The sequence below is a fragment of the Ornithodoros turicata genome, unplaced genomic scaffold, assembly GCF_037126465.1.
Source record: "Ornithodoros turicata isolate Travis unplaced genomic scaffold, ASM3712646v1 ctg00001448.1, whole genome shotgun sequence".
NCBI lineage: Eukaryota > Metazoa > Arthropoda > Arachnida > Ixodida > Argasidae > Ornithodoros > Ornithodoros turicata.
In genome coordinates, this window is record NW_026999616.1 from 1 (window position 1) to 12,462 (window position 12,462).

Here is a 12,462-nt window from a genome sequence, read left to right on the forward strand (position 1 = left end):
CGTCACTAACATGACAGCTGTTATCATTGCACGTAACCATGCAGTAGCCCCACAAACGAGGCGCGAGCTGCTCCGTTTATTTCGCCGCCGAAATACCAACGTAATCGCGCACAGGGACAGCCAAATGCGCAGGGCGTTGGTTCGAGCGCCGTGGCTGGCTACCTTTTCACTGGCATCGTCTTTGTTCAAGAAGAGCGCGTTCAACTGCGCTTCGTTCCGCCAGCGCACGATACAATTCGTGCAGTTAAGCATAGCCTCTCGCCATCGGCCATACCATGCTGAATACGCCGGTTCTCGTCCGATCACCGAAGCTAAGCAGCATTGGGCTCGGTCAGTACTTGGGAGGGAGACCACCTGGGAACACCGAGTGCTGATGGCATCCTTTTCTTTTTTTTTCTTTTTTCCTAGTCATTCACTGTGTCCGCATGATTTTCGCACGTCCACGGCACGATTGCTCGCCGCGCCGACCAATCGGGGAGCAGCTCCAGGTCGCCAGAATGCCGGCGGCCGCGGCGCGTGATATGTTTATAGTTTATAGTATATATGTTTATATGATATTTCACCAGCTCCGGTGGGCGCAGCGGTAACGCGTGCGCTTGGAGACTGGGAGGTCCGCGGTTCGAATCCGCGGGCCGGCTGTGCCGTCTGGGGTTTTTCTGGGTTTCCCTCAGATGTGTAATAGGCGTATGCCGGCACAGTTCCCCTGAAGTCGGCCCATGGACGCAGCTATCAGCTATCTTCCACTTCACCCTTTCCTCCTCTCCACCATCTTTCCCTTCCCGAGAAACATGCCGCCTAATCAGGCAGGCAGACCTCTCGGGTTCCTCCCAACGACACTCCTCCTCATCCTCCATGTACTCGTTTTTACTGTTCTCTCTGTTTAATTAATTAATTTATTTATTTATTTAAAAAAAACGAGGACGCCTAGCTATATGTGTGCATGTGTGCCCCTTTAAACCCTTGCTGAGTCCCTTACCTACTCATCCCCTTTCTTGTCATTATTATTATTATTCCTTTGGTCAGCGGCAATTTGACATCTTCCGCGCTTTCGCCTCTGCGCTAAGCCGTGGCGCTCTCGCCGTCTTCCCACGCTCCTCACTACCTGCTCCAACAGTTTGTTTGTTTATTTTTCCCTCCGTCCCACTACCTCCGAAAACCGCAACGTCGTACATGCTGAATACGCTGCATACCATGCTGAATACGCCGGTTCTCGTCCGATAACCGAAGCTAAGCAGCATTGGGCTCGGTCAGTACTTGGGAGGAGACCACCTGGGAACACCGAGTGCTGATGGCATCCTTTTCTTTTTTTTTTCTTTTTTTCCTAGTCATTCACTGTGTCCGCATGATTTTCGCACGTCCACGGCACGATTGCTCGCCGCGCCGACCAATCGGGGAGCAGCTCCAGGTCGCCAGAATGCCGGCGGCCGCGGCGCGTGATATGTTTATAGTTTATAGTATATATGTTTATATGATATTTCACCAGCTCCGGTGGCGCAGCGGTAACGCGTGCGCTTGGAGACTGGGAGGTCCGCGGTTCGAATCCGCGGGCCGGCTGTGCCGTCTGGGGTTTTTCCTGGGTTTCCCTCAGATGTGTAATAGGCGTATGCCGGCACAGTTCCCCTGAAGTCGGCCCATGGACGCAGCTATCAGCTATCTTCCACTTCACCCTTTCCTCCTCTCCACCATCTTTCCCTTCCCGAGAAACATGCCGCCTAATCAGGCAGGCAGACCTCTCGGGTTCCTCCCAACGACACTCCTCCTCATCCTCCATGTACTCGTTTTTACTGTTCTCTCTGTTTAATTAATTAATTTATTTATTTATTTATTTAAAAAAAACGAGGACGCCTAGCTATATGTGTGCATGTGTGCCCCTTTAAACCCTTGCTGAGTCCCTTACCTACTCATCCCCTTTCTTGTCATTATTATTATTATTCCTTTGGTCAGCGGCAATTTGACATCTTCCGCGCTTTCGCCTCTGCGCTAAGCCGTGGCGCTCTCGCCGTCTTTCCCACGCTCCTCACTACCTGCTCCAACAGTTTGTTTGTTTATTTTTCCCTCCGTCCCACTACCTCCGAAAACCGCAACGTCGTACATGCTGAATACGCTGCATACCATGCTGAATACGCCGGTTCTCGTCCGATAACCGAAGCTAAGCAGCATTGGGCTCGGTCAGTACTTGGGAGGGAGACCACCTGGGAACACCGAGTGCTGATGGCATCCTTTTCTTTTTTTTTTCTTTTTTTCCTAGTCATTCACTGTGTCCGCATGATTTTCGCACGTCCACGGCACGATTGCTCGCCGCGCCGACCAATCGGGGAGCAGCTCCAGGTCGCCAGAATGCCGGCGGCCGCGGCGCGTGATATGTTTATAGTTTATAGTATATATGTTTATATGATATTTCACCAGCTCCGGTGGCGCAGCGGTAACGCGTGCGCTTGGAGACTGGGAGGTCCGCGGTTCGAATCCGCGGGCCGGCTGTGCCGTCTGGGGTTTTTCCTGGGTTTCCCTCAGATGTGTAATAGGCGTATGCCGGCACAGTTCCCCTGAAGTCGGCCCATGGACGCAGCTATCAGCTATCTTCCACTTCACCCTTTCCTCCTCTCCACCATCTTTCCCTTCCCGAGAAACATGCCGCCTAATCAGGCAGGCAGACCTCTCGGGTTCCTCCCAACGACACTCCTCCTCATCCTCCATGTACTCGTTTTTACTGTTCTCTCTGTTTAATTAATTTATTTATTATTTATTTATTTAAAAAAAACGAGGACGCCTAGCTATATGTGTGCATGTGTGCCCCTTTAAACCCTTGCTGAGTCCCTTACCTACTCATCCCCTTTCTTGTCATTATTATTATTATTCCTTTGGTCAGCGGCAATTTGACATCTTCCGCGCTTTCGCCTCTGCGCTAAGCCGTGGCGCTCTCGCCGTCTTTCCCACGCTCCTCACTACCTGCTCCAACAGTTTGTTTGTTTATTTTTCCCTCCGTCCCACTACCTCCGAAAACCGCAACGTCGTACAGCCGCGTTCTCCAAAAATTGGACTCCACGCCGCCTCTACAAGCGATTTCCGCTACGCGCCGCTTCTCTCTTTCTTGCTATCGTCGTTGCTAGTATTCTCGTCACTAACATGACAGCTGTTATCATTGCACGTAACCATGCAGTAGCCCCACAAACGAGGCGCGAGCTGCTCCGTTTATTTCGCCGCCGAAATACCAACGTAATCGCGCACAGGGACAGCCAAATGCGCAAGGCGTTGGTTCGAGCGCCGTGGCTGGCTAACCTTTTCACTGGCATCCTTCTTTGTTCAAGAAAAGCGCGTTCAACTGCGCTTCGTCCGCCAGCGCACGATACAATTCGTGCAGTTAAGCATAGCCTCTCGCCATCGGCCATACCATGCTGAATACGCCGGTTCTCGTCCGATCACCGAAGCTAAGCAGCATTGGGCTCGGTCAGTACTTGGGAGGGAGACCACCTGGGAACACCGAGTGCTGATGGCATCCTTTTCTTTTTTTTTTTCTTTTTTTCCTAGTCATTCACTGTGTCCGCATGATTTTCGCACGTCCACGGCACGATTGCTCGCCGCGCCGACCAATCGGGGAGCAGCTCCAGGTCGCCAGAATGCCGGCGGCCGCGGCGCGTGATATGTTTATAGTTTATAGTATATATGTTTATATGATATTTCACCAGCTCCGGTGGCGCAGCGGTAACGCGTGCGCTTGGAGACTGGGAGGTCCGCGGTTCGAATCCGCGGGCCGGCTGTGCCGTCTGGGGTTTTTCCTGGGTTTCCCTCAGATGTGTAATAGGCGTATGCCGGCACAGTTCCCCTGAAGTCCCCATGGACGCAGCTATCAGCTATCTTCCACTTCACCCTTTCCTCCTCTCCACCATCTTTCCCTTCCCGAGAAACATGCCGCCTAATCAGGCAGGCAGACCTCTCGGTTTCCTCCCAACGACACTCCTCCTCATCCTCCATGTACTCGTTTTTACTGTTCTCTCTGTTTAATTAATTAATTAATTTATTTATTTATTTAAAAAAAAACGAGGACGCCTAGCTATATGTGTGCATGTGTGCCCCTTTAAACCCTTGCTGAGTCCCTTACCTACTCATCCCCTTTCTTGTCATTATTATTATTATTCTTTGGTCAGCGGCAATTTGACATCTTCCGCGCTTTCGCCTCTGCGCTAAGCCGTGGCGCTCTCGCCGTCTTTCCCACGCTCCTCACTACCTGCTCCAACAGTTTGTTTGTTTATTTTTCCCTCCGTCCCACTACCTCCGAAAACCGCAACGTCGTACAGCCGCGTTCTCCAAAAATTGGACTCCACGCCGCCTCTACAAGCGATTTCCGCTACGCGCCGCTTCTCTCTTTCTTGCTATCGTCGTTGCTAGTATTCTCGTCACTAACATGACAGCTGTTATCATTGCACGTAACCATGCAGTAGCCCACAAACGAGGCGCGAGCTGCTCCGTTTATTTCGCCGCCGAAATACCAACGTAATCGCGCGCAGGGACAGCCAAATGCGAAAGGCGTTGGTTCGAGCGCCGTGGCTGGCTAACCTTTTCACTGGCATCCTTCTTTGTTCAAGAAAAGCGCGTTCAACTGCGCTTCGTCCGCCAGCGCACGATACAATTCGTGCAGTTAAGCATAGCTCTCGCCATCGGCCATACCATGCTGAATACGCCGGTTCTCGTCCGATAACCGAACCTAAGCAGCATTGGGCTCGGTCAGTACTTGGGAGGGAGACCACCTGGGAACACCGAGTGCTGATGGCATCATTTTCTTTTTTTTTTCTTTTTTTCCTAGTCATTCACTGTGTCCTCATGATTTTCGCACGTCCACGGCACGATTGCTCGCCGCGCCGACCAATCGGGGAGCAGCTCCTGGTCGCCAGAATGCCGGCGGCGCGGCGCGTGATATGTTTATAGTTTATAGTATATATGTTTATATGATATTTCACCAGCTCCGGTGGCGCAGCGGTAACGCGTGCGCTTGGAGACTGGGAGGTCCGCGGTTCGAATCCGCGGGCCGGCTGTGCCGTCTGGGGTTTTTCCTGGGTTTCCCTCAGATGTGTAATAGGCGTATGCCGGCACAGTTCCCCTGAAGTCGGCCCATGGACGCAGCTATCAGCTATCTTCCACTTCACCCTTTCCTCCTCTCCACCATCTTTCCCTTCCCGAGAAACATGCCGCCTAATCAGGCAGGCAGACCTCTCGGGTTCCTCCCAACGACACTCCTCCTCATCCTCCATGTACTCGTTTTTACTGTTCTCTCTGTTTAATTAATTAATTAATTTATTTATTTATTTAAAAAAAACGAGGACGCCTAGCTATATGTGTGCATGTGTGCCCCTTTAAACCCTTGCTGAGTCCCTTACCTACTCATCCCCTTTCTTGTCATTATTATTATTATTCCTTTGGTCAGCGGCAATTTGACATCTTCCGCGCTTTCGCCTCTGCGCTAAGCCGTGGCGCTCTCGCCGTCTTTCCCACGCTCCTCACTACCTGCTCCAACAGTTTGTTTGTTTATTTTTCCCTCCGTCCCACTACCTCGGAAAACCGCAACGTCGTACATGCTGAATACGCTGCATACCATGCTGAATACGCCGGTTCTCGTCCGATAACCGAAGCTAAGCAGCATTGGGCTCGGTCAGTACTTGGGAGGGAGACCACCTGGGAACACCGAGTGCTGATGGCATCCTTTTCTTTTTTTTTCTTTTTTTCCTAGTCATTCACTGTGTCCGCATGATTTTCGCACGTCCACGGCACGATTGCTCGCCGCGCCGACCAATCGGGGAGCAGCTCCAGGTCGCCAGAATGCCGGCGGCCGCGGCGCGTGATATGTTTATAGTTTATAGTATATATGTTTATATGATATTTCACCAGCTCCGGTGGCGCAGCGGTAACGCGTGCGCTTGGAGACTGGGAGGTCCGCGGTTCGAATCCGCGGGCCGGCTGTGCCGTCTGGGGTTTTTCCTGGGTTTCCCTCAGATGTGTAATAGGCGTATGCCGGCACAGTTCCCCTGAAGTCCCCATGGACGCAGCTATCAGCTATCTTCCACTTCACCCTTTCCTCCTCTCCACCATCTTTCCCTTCCCGAGAAACATGCCGCCTAATCAGGCAGGCAGACCTCTCGGTTTCCTCCCAACGACACTCCTCCTCATCCTCCATGTACTCGTTTTTACTGTTCTCTCTGTTTAATTAATTAATTTATTTATTTATTTATTTAAAAAAAACGAGGACGCCTAGCTATATGTGTGCATGTGTGCCCCTTTAAACCCTTGCTGAGTCCCTTACCTACTCATCCCCTTTCTTGTCATTATTATTATTATTCCTTTGGTCAGCGGCAATTTGACATCTTCCGCGCTTTCGCCTCTGCGCTAAGCCGTGGCGCTCTCGCCGTCTTTCCCACGCTCCTCACTACCTGCTCCAACAGTTTGTTTGTTTATTTTTCCCTCCGTCCCACTACCTCGGAAAACCGCAACGTCGTACATGCTGAATACGCTGCATACCATGCTGAATACGCCGGTTCTCGTCCGATAACCGAAGCTAAGCAGCATTGGGCTCGGTCATTACTTGGGAGGGAGACCACCTGGGAACACCGAGTGCTGATGGCATCCTTTTCTTTTTTTTTTCTTTTTTTCCTAGTCATTCACTGTGTCCGCATGATTTTCGCACGTCCACGGCACGATTGCTCGCCGCGCCGACCAATCGGGGAGCAGCTCCAGGTCGCCAGAATGCCGGCGGCCGCGGCGCGTGATATGTTTATAGTTTATAGTATATATGTTTATATGATATTTCACCAGCTCCGGTGGCGCAGCGGTAACGCGTGCGCTTGGAGACTGGGAGGTCCGCGGTTCGAATCCGCGGGCCGGCTGTGCCGTCTGGGGTTTTTCCTGGGTTTCCCTCAGATGTGTAATAGGCGTATGCCGGCACAGTTCCCCTGAAGGTCGGCCCATGGACGCAGCTATCAGCTATCTTCCACTTCACCCTTTCCTCCTCTCCACCATCTTTCCCTTCCCGAGAAACATGCCGCCTAATCAGGCAGGCAGACCTCTCGGGTTCCTCCCAACGACACTCCTCCTCATCCTCCATGTACTCGTTTTTACTGTTCTCTCTGTTTAATTAATTAATTTATTTATTTATTTAAAAAAAAACGAGGACGCCTAGCTATATGTGTGCCCCTTTAAACCCTTGCTGAGTCCCTTACCTACTCATCCCCTTTCTTGTCATTATTATTATTATTCCTTTGGTCAGCGCAATTTGACATCTTCCGCGCTTTCGCCTCTGCGCTAAGCCGTGGCGCTCTCGCCGTCTTTCCCACGCTCCTCACTACCTGCTCCAACAGTTTGTTTGTTTATTTTTCCCTCCGTCCCACTACCTCCGAAAACCGCAACGTCGTACAGCCGCGTTCTCCAAAAATTGGACTCCACGCCGCCTCTACAAGCGATTTCCGCTACGCGCCGCTTCTCTCTTTCTTGCTATCGTCGTTGCTAGTATTCTCGTCACTAACATGACAGCTGTTATCATTGCACGTAACCATGCAGTAGCCCCACAAACGAGGCGCGAGCTGCTCCGTTTATTTCGCCGCCGAAATACCAACGTAATCGCGCGCAGGGACAGCCAAATGCGAAAGGCGTTGGTTCGAGCGCCGTGGCTGGCTAACCTTTTCACTGGCATCCTTCTTTGTTCAAGAAAAGCGCGTTCAACTGCGCTTCGTCCGCCAGCGCACGATACAATTCGTGCAGTTAAGCATAGCTCTCGCCATCGGCCATACCATGCTGAATACGCCGGTTCTCGTCCGATAACCGAAGCTAAGCAGCATTGGGCTCGGTCAGTACTTGGGAGGGAGACCACCTGGGAACACCGAGTGCTGATGGCATCCTTTTCTTTTTTTTCTTTTTTTCCTAGTCATTCACTGTGTCCTCATGATTTTCGCACGTCCACGGCACGATTGCTCGCCGCGCCGACCAATCGGGGAGCAGCTCCAGGTCGCCAGAATGCCGGCGGCCGCGGCGCGTGATATGTTTATAGTTTATAGTATATATGTTTATATGATATTTCACCAGCTCCGGTGGCGCAGCGGTAACGCGTGCGCTTGGAGACTGGGAGGTCCGCGGTTCGAATCCGCGGGCCGGCTGTGCCGTCTGGGGTTTTTCCTGGGTTTCCCTCAGATGTGTAATAGGCGTATGCCGGCACAGTTCCCCTGAAGTCGGCCCATGGACGCAGCTATCAGCTATCTTCCACTTCACCCTTTCCTCCTCTCCACCATCTTTCCCTTCCCGAGAAACATGCCGCCTAATCAGGCAGGCAGACCTCTCGGGTTCCTCCCAACGACACTCATCCTCCATGTACTCGTTTTTACTGTTCTCTCTGTTTAATTAATTAATTATTTATTTATTTATTTAAAAAAAACGAGGACGCCTAGCTATATGTGTGCATGTGTGCCCCTTTTAACCCTTGCTGAGTCCCTTACCTACTCATCCCCTTTCTTGTCATTATTATTATTATTCCTTTGGTCAGCGGCAATTTGACATCTTCCGCGCTTTCGCCTCTGCGCTAAGCCGTGGCGCTCTCGCCGTCTTTCCCACGCTCCTCACTACCTGCTCCAACAGTTTGTTTGTTTATTTTTCCCTCCGTCTCACTACCTCCGAAAACCGCAACGTCGTACAGCCGCGTTCTCCAAAAATTGGACTCCACGCCGCCTCTACAAGCGATTTCCGCTACGCGCCGCTTCTCTCTTTCTTGCTATCGTCGTTGCTAGTATTCTCGTCACTAACATGACAGCTGTTATCATTGCACGTAACCATGCAGTAGCCCCACAAACGAGGCGCGAGCTGCTCCGTTTATTTCGCCGCCGAAATACCAACGTTATCGCGCACAGGGACAGCCAAATGCGCAAGGCGTTGGTTCGAGCGCCGTGGCTGGCTAACCTTTTCACTGGCATCCTTCTTTGTTCAAGAAAAGCGCGTTCAACTGCGCTTCGTCCGCCAGCGCACGATACAATTCGTGCAGTTAAGCATAGCCTCTTGCCATCGGCCATACCATGCTGAATACGCCGGTTCTCGTCCGATCACCGAAGCTAAGCAGCATTGGGCTCGGTCAGTACTTGGGAGGGAGACCACCTGGGAACACCGAGTGCTGATGGCATCCTTTTCTTTTTTTTTTCTTTTTTTCCTAGTCATTCACTGTGTCCGCATGATTTTCGCACGTCCACGGCACGATTGCTCGCCGCGCCGACCAATTGGGGAGCAGCTCCAGGTCGCCAGAATGCCGGCGGCCGCGGCGCGTGATATGTTTATAGTTTATAGTATATATGTTTATATGATATTTCACCAGCTCCGGTGGCGCAGCGGTAACGCGTGCGCTTGGAGACTGGGAGGTCCGCGGTTCGAATCCGCGGGCCGGCTGTGCCGTCTGGGGTTTTTCCTGGGTTTCCCTCAGATGTGTAATAGGCGTATGCCGGCACAGTTCCCCTGAAGTCCCCATGGACTCAGCTATCTTCCACTTCACCCTTTCCTCCTCTCCACCATCTTTCCCTTCCCGAGAAACATGCCGCCTAATCAGGCAGGCAGACCTCTCGGTTTCCTCCCAACGACACTCCTCCTCATCCTCCATGTACTCGTTTTTACTGTTCTCTCTGTTTAATTAATTAATTAATTTATTTATTTATTTAAAAAAAACGAGGACGCCTAGCTATATGTGTGCATGTGTGCCCCTTTAAACCCTTGCTGAGTCCCTTACCTACTCATCCCCTTTCTTGTCATTATTATTATTATTCCTTTGGTCAGCGGCAATTTGACATCTTCCGCGCTTTCGCCTCTGCGCTAAGCCGTGGCGCTCTCGCCGTCTTTCCCACGCTCCTCACTACCTGCTCCAACAGTTTGTTTGTTTATTTTTCCCTCCGTCCCACTACCTCCGAAAACCGCAACGTCGTACAGCCGCGTTCTCCAAAAATTGGACTCCACGCCGCCTCTACAAGCGATTTCCGCTACGCGCCGCTTCTCTCTTTCTTGCTATCGTCGTTGCTAGTATTCTCGTCACTAACATGACAGCTGTTATCATTGCATGTAACCATGCAGTAGCCCCACAAACGAGGCGCGAGCTGCTCCGTTTATTTCGCCGCCGAAATACCAACGTAATCGCGCACAGGGACAGCCAAATGCGCAAGGCGTTGGTTCGAGCGCCGTGGCTGGCTAACCTTTTCACTGGCATCCTTCTTTGTTCAAGAAAAGCGCGTTCAACTGCGCTTCGTCCGCCAGCGCACGATACAATTCGTGCAGTTAAGCATAGCCTCTTGCCATCGGCCATACCATGCTGAATACGCCGGTTCTCGTCCGATCACCGAAGCTAAGCAGCATTGGGCTCGGTCAGTACTTGGGAGGGAGACCACCTGGGAACACCGAGTGCTGATGGCATCCTTTTCTTTTTTTTTCTTTTTTTCCTAGTCATTCACTGTGTCCGCATGATTTTCGCACGTCCACGGCACGATTGCTCGCCGCGCCGACCAATCGGGGAGCAGCTCCAGGTCGCCAGAATGCCGGCGGCCGCGGCGCGTGATATGTTTATAGTTTATAGTATATATGTTTATATGATATTTCACCAGCTCCGGTGGCGCAGCGGTAACGCGTGCGCTTGGAGACTGGGAGGTCCGCGGTTCGAATCCGCGGGCCGGCTGTGCCGTCTGGGGTTTTTCCTGGGTTTCCCTCAGATGTGTAATAGGCGTATGCCGGCACAGTTCCCCTGAAGTCGCCCATTGACGCAGCTATCAGCTATCTTCCACTTCACCCTTTCCTCCTCTCCACCATCTTTCCCTTCCCGAGAACCATGCCGCCTAATCAGGCAGGCAGACCTCTCGGTTTCCTCCCAACGACACTCCTCCTCATCCTCCATGTACTCGTTTTTACTGTTCTCTCTGTTTAATTAATTAATTAATTTATTTATTTATTTAAAAAAAACGAGGACGCCTAGCTATATGTGTGCATGTGTGCCCCTTTAAACCCTTGCTGAGTCCCTTACCTACTCATCCCCTTTCTTGTCATTATTATTATTATTCCTTTGGTCAGCGGCAATTTGACATCTTCCGCGCTTTCGCCTCTGCGCTAAGCCGTGGCGCTCTCGCCGTCTTTCCCACGCTCCTCACTACCTGCTCCAACAGTTTGTTTGTTTATTTTTCCCTCCGTCCCACTACCTCGGAAAACCGCAACGTCGTACATGCTGAATACGCTGCATACCATGCTGAATACGCCGGTTCTCGTCCGATAACCGAAGCTAAGCAGCATTGGGCTCGGTCAGTACTTGGGAGGGAGACCACCTGGGAACACCGAGTGCTGATGGCATCCTTTTCTTTTTTTTTTCTTTTTTCCTAGTCATTCACTGTGTCCGCATGATTTTCGCACGTCCACGGCACGATTGCTCGCCGCGCCGACCAATCGGGGAGCAGCTCCAGGTCGCCAGAATGCCGGCGGCCGCGGAGCGTGATATGTTTATAGTTTATAGTATATATGTTTATATGATATTTCACCAGCTCCGGTGGCGCAGCGGTAACGCGTGCGCTTGGAGACTGGGAGGTCCGCGGTTCGAATCCGCGGGCCGGCTGTGCCGGTCTGGGGTTTTTCCTGGGTTTCCCTCAGATGTGTAATAGGCGTATGCCTGCACAGTTCCCCTGAAGTCGGCCCATGGACGCAGCTATCAGCTATCTTCCACTTCACCCTTTCCTCCTCTCCACCATCTTTCCCTTCCCGAGAAACATGCCGCCTAATCAGGCAGGCAGACCTCTCGGGTTCCTCCCAACGACACTCCTCCTCATCCTCCATGTACTCGTTTTTACTGTTCTCTCTGTTTAATTAATTAATTTATTATTTATTTATTTAAAAAAAACGAGGACGCCTAGCTATATGTGTGCATGTGTGCCCCTTTAAACCCTTGCTGAGTCCCTTACCTACTCATCCCCTTTCTTGTCATTATTATTATTATTCCTTTGGTCAGCGGCAATTTGACATCTTCCGCGCTTTCGCCTCTGCGCTAAGCCGTGGCGCTCTCGCCGTCTTTCCCACGCTCCTCACTACCTGCTCCAACAGTTTGTTTGTTTATTTTTCCCTCCGTCCCACTACCTCCGAAAACCGCAACGTCGTACATGCTGAATACGCTGCAACCGATACGCCGGTTCTCGTCCGATAACCGAAGCTAAGCAGCATTGGGCTCGGTCAGTACTTGGGAGGGAGACCACCTGGGAACACCGAGTGCTGATGGCATCCTTTTCTTTTTTTTTTCTTTTTTTCCTAGTCATTCACTGTGTCCGCATGATTTTCGCACGTCCACGGCACGATTGCTCGCCGCGCCGACCAATCGGGGAGCAGCTCCAGGTCGCCAGAATGCCGGCGGCCGCGGCGCGTGATATGTTTATAGTTTAGAGTATATATGTTTATATGATATTTCACCAGCTCCGGTGGCGCAGCGGTAACGCGTGC

General features: G+C 51.7%; 5 non-coding genes and 4 pseudogenes across 5 annotated transcripts; all 9 read left to right on the top strand.

Moving 5' to 3' along the window:
• The first annotated feature begins 260 nt into the window (after positions 1 to 260).
• On the top strand, positions 261 to 379 carry LOC135377017 (5S ribosomal RNA). Its single transcript, XR_010417979.1, has one exon. It is a non-coding gene; the product is annotated as a 5S ribosomal RNA (ribosomal RNA).
• Positions 380 to 2,103: 1,724 nt separating this feature from the next.
• On the top strand, positions 2,104 to 2,217 carry LOC135377022 (5S ribosomal RNA; annotated as a pseudogene).
• Positions 2,218 to 3,374: 1,157 nt separating this feature from the next.
• On the top strand, positions 3,375 to 3,493 carry LOC135377029 (5S ribosomal RNA). The gene has a single exon (XR_010417983.1). It is a non-coding gene; the product is annotated as a 5S ribosomal RNA (ribosomal RNA).
• Positions 3,494 to 4,648: 1,155 nt separating this feature from the next.
• Positions 4,649 to 4,767, top strand: LOC135377021 (5S ribosomal RNA; annotated as a pseudogene).
• Positions 4,768 to 5,575: 808 nt separating this feature from the next.
• LOC135377023 (5S ribosomal RNA) lies at positions 5,576 to 5,689 on the top strand (annotated as a pseudogene).
• A 2,066-nt stretch (positions 5,690 to 7,755) lies between these two features.
• LOC135377034 (5S ribosomal RNA) lies at positions 7,756 to 7,874 on the top strand. Its single transcript, XR_010417987.1, has one exon. It is a non-coding gene; the product is annotated as a 5S ribosomal RNA (ribosomal RNA).
• A 1,149-nt stretch (positions 7,875 to 9,023) lies between these two features.
• On the top strand, positions 9,024 to 9,142 carry LOC135377032 (5S ribosomal RNA). The gene has a single exon (XR_010417985.1). It is a non-coding gene; the product is annotated as a 5S ribosomal RNA (ribosomal RNA).
• A 1,149-nt stretch (positions 9,143 to 10,291) lies between these two features.
• Positions 10,292 to 10,410, top strand: LOC135377033 (5S ribosomal RNA). Its single transcript, XR_010417986.1, has one exon. It is a non-coding gene; the product is annotated as a 5S ribosomal RNA (ribosomal RNA).
• Positions 10,411 to 11,217: 807 nt separating this feature from the next.
• LOC135377024 (5S ribosomal RNA) lies at positions 11,218 to 11,331 on the top strand (annotated as a pseudogene).
• Positions 11,332 to 12,462: the final 1,131 nt, after the last annotated feature.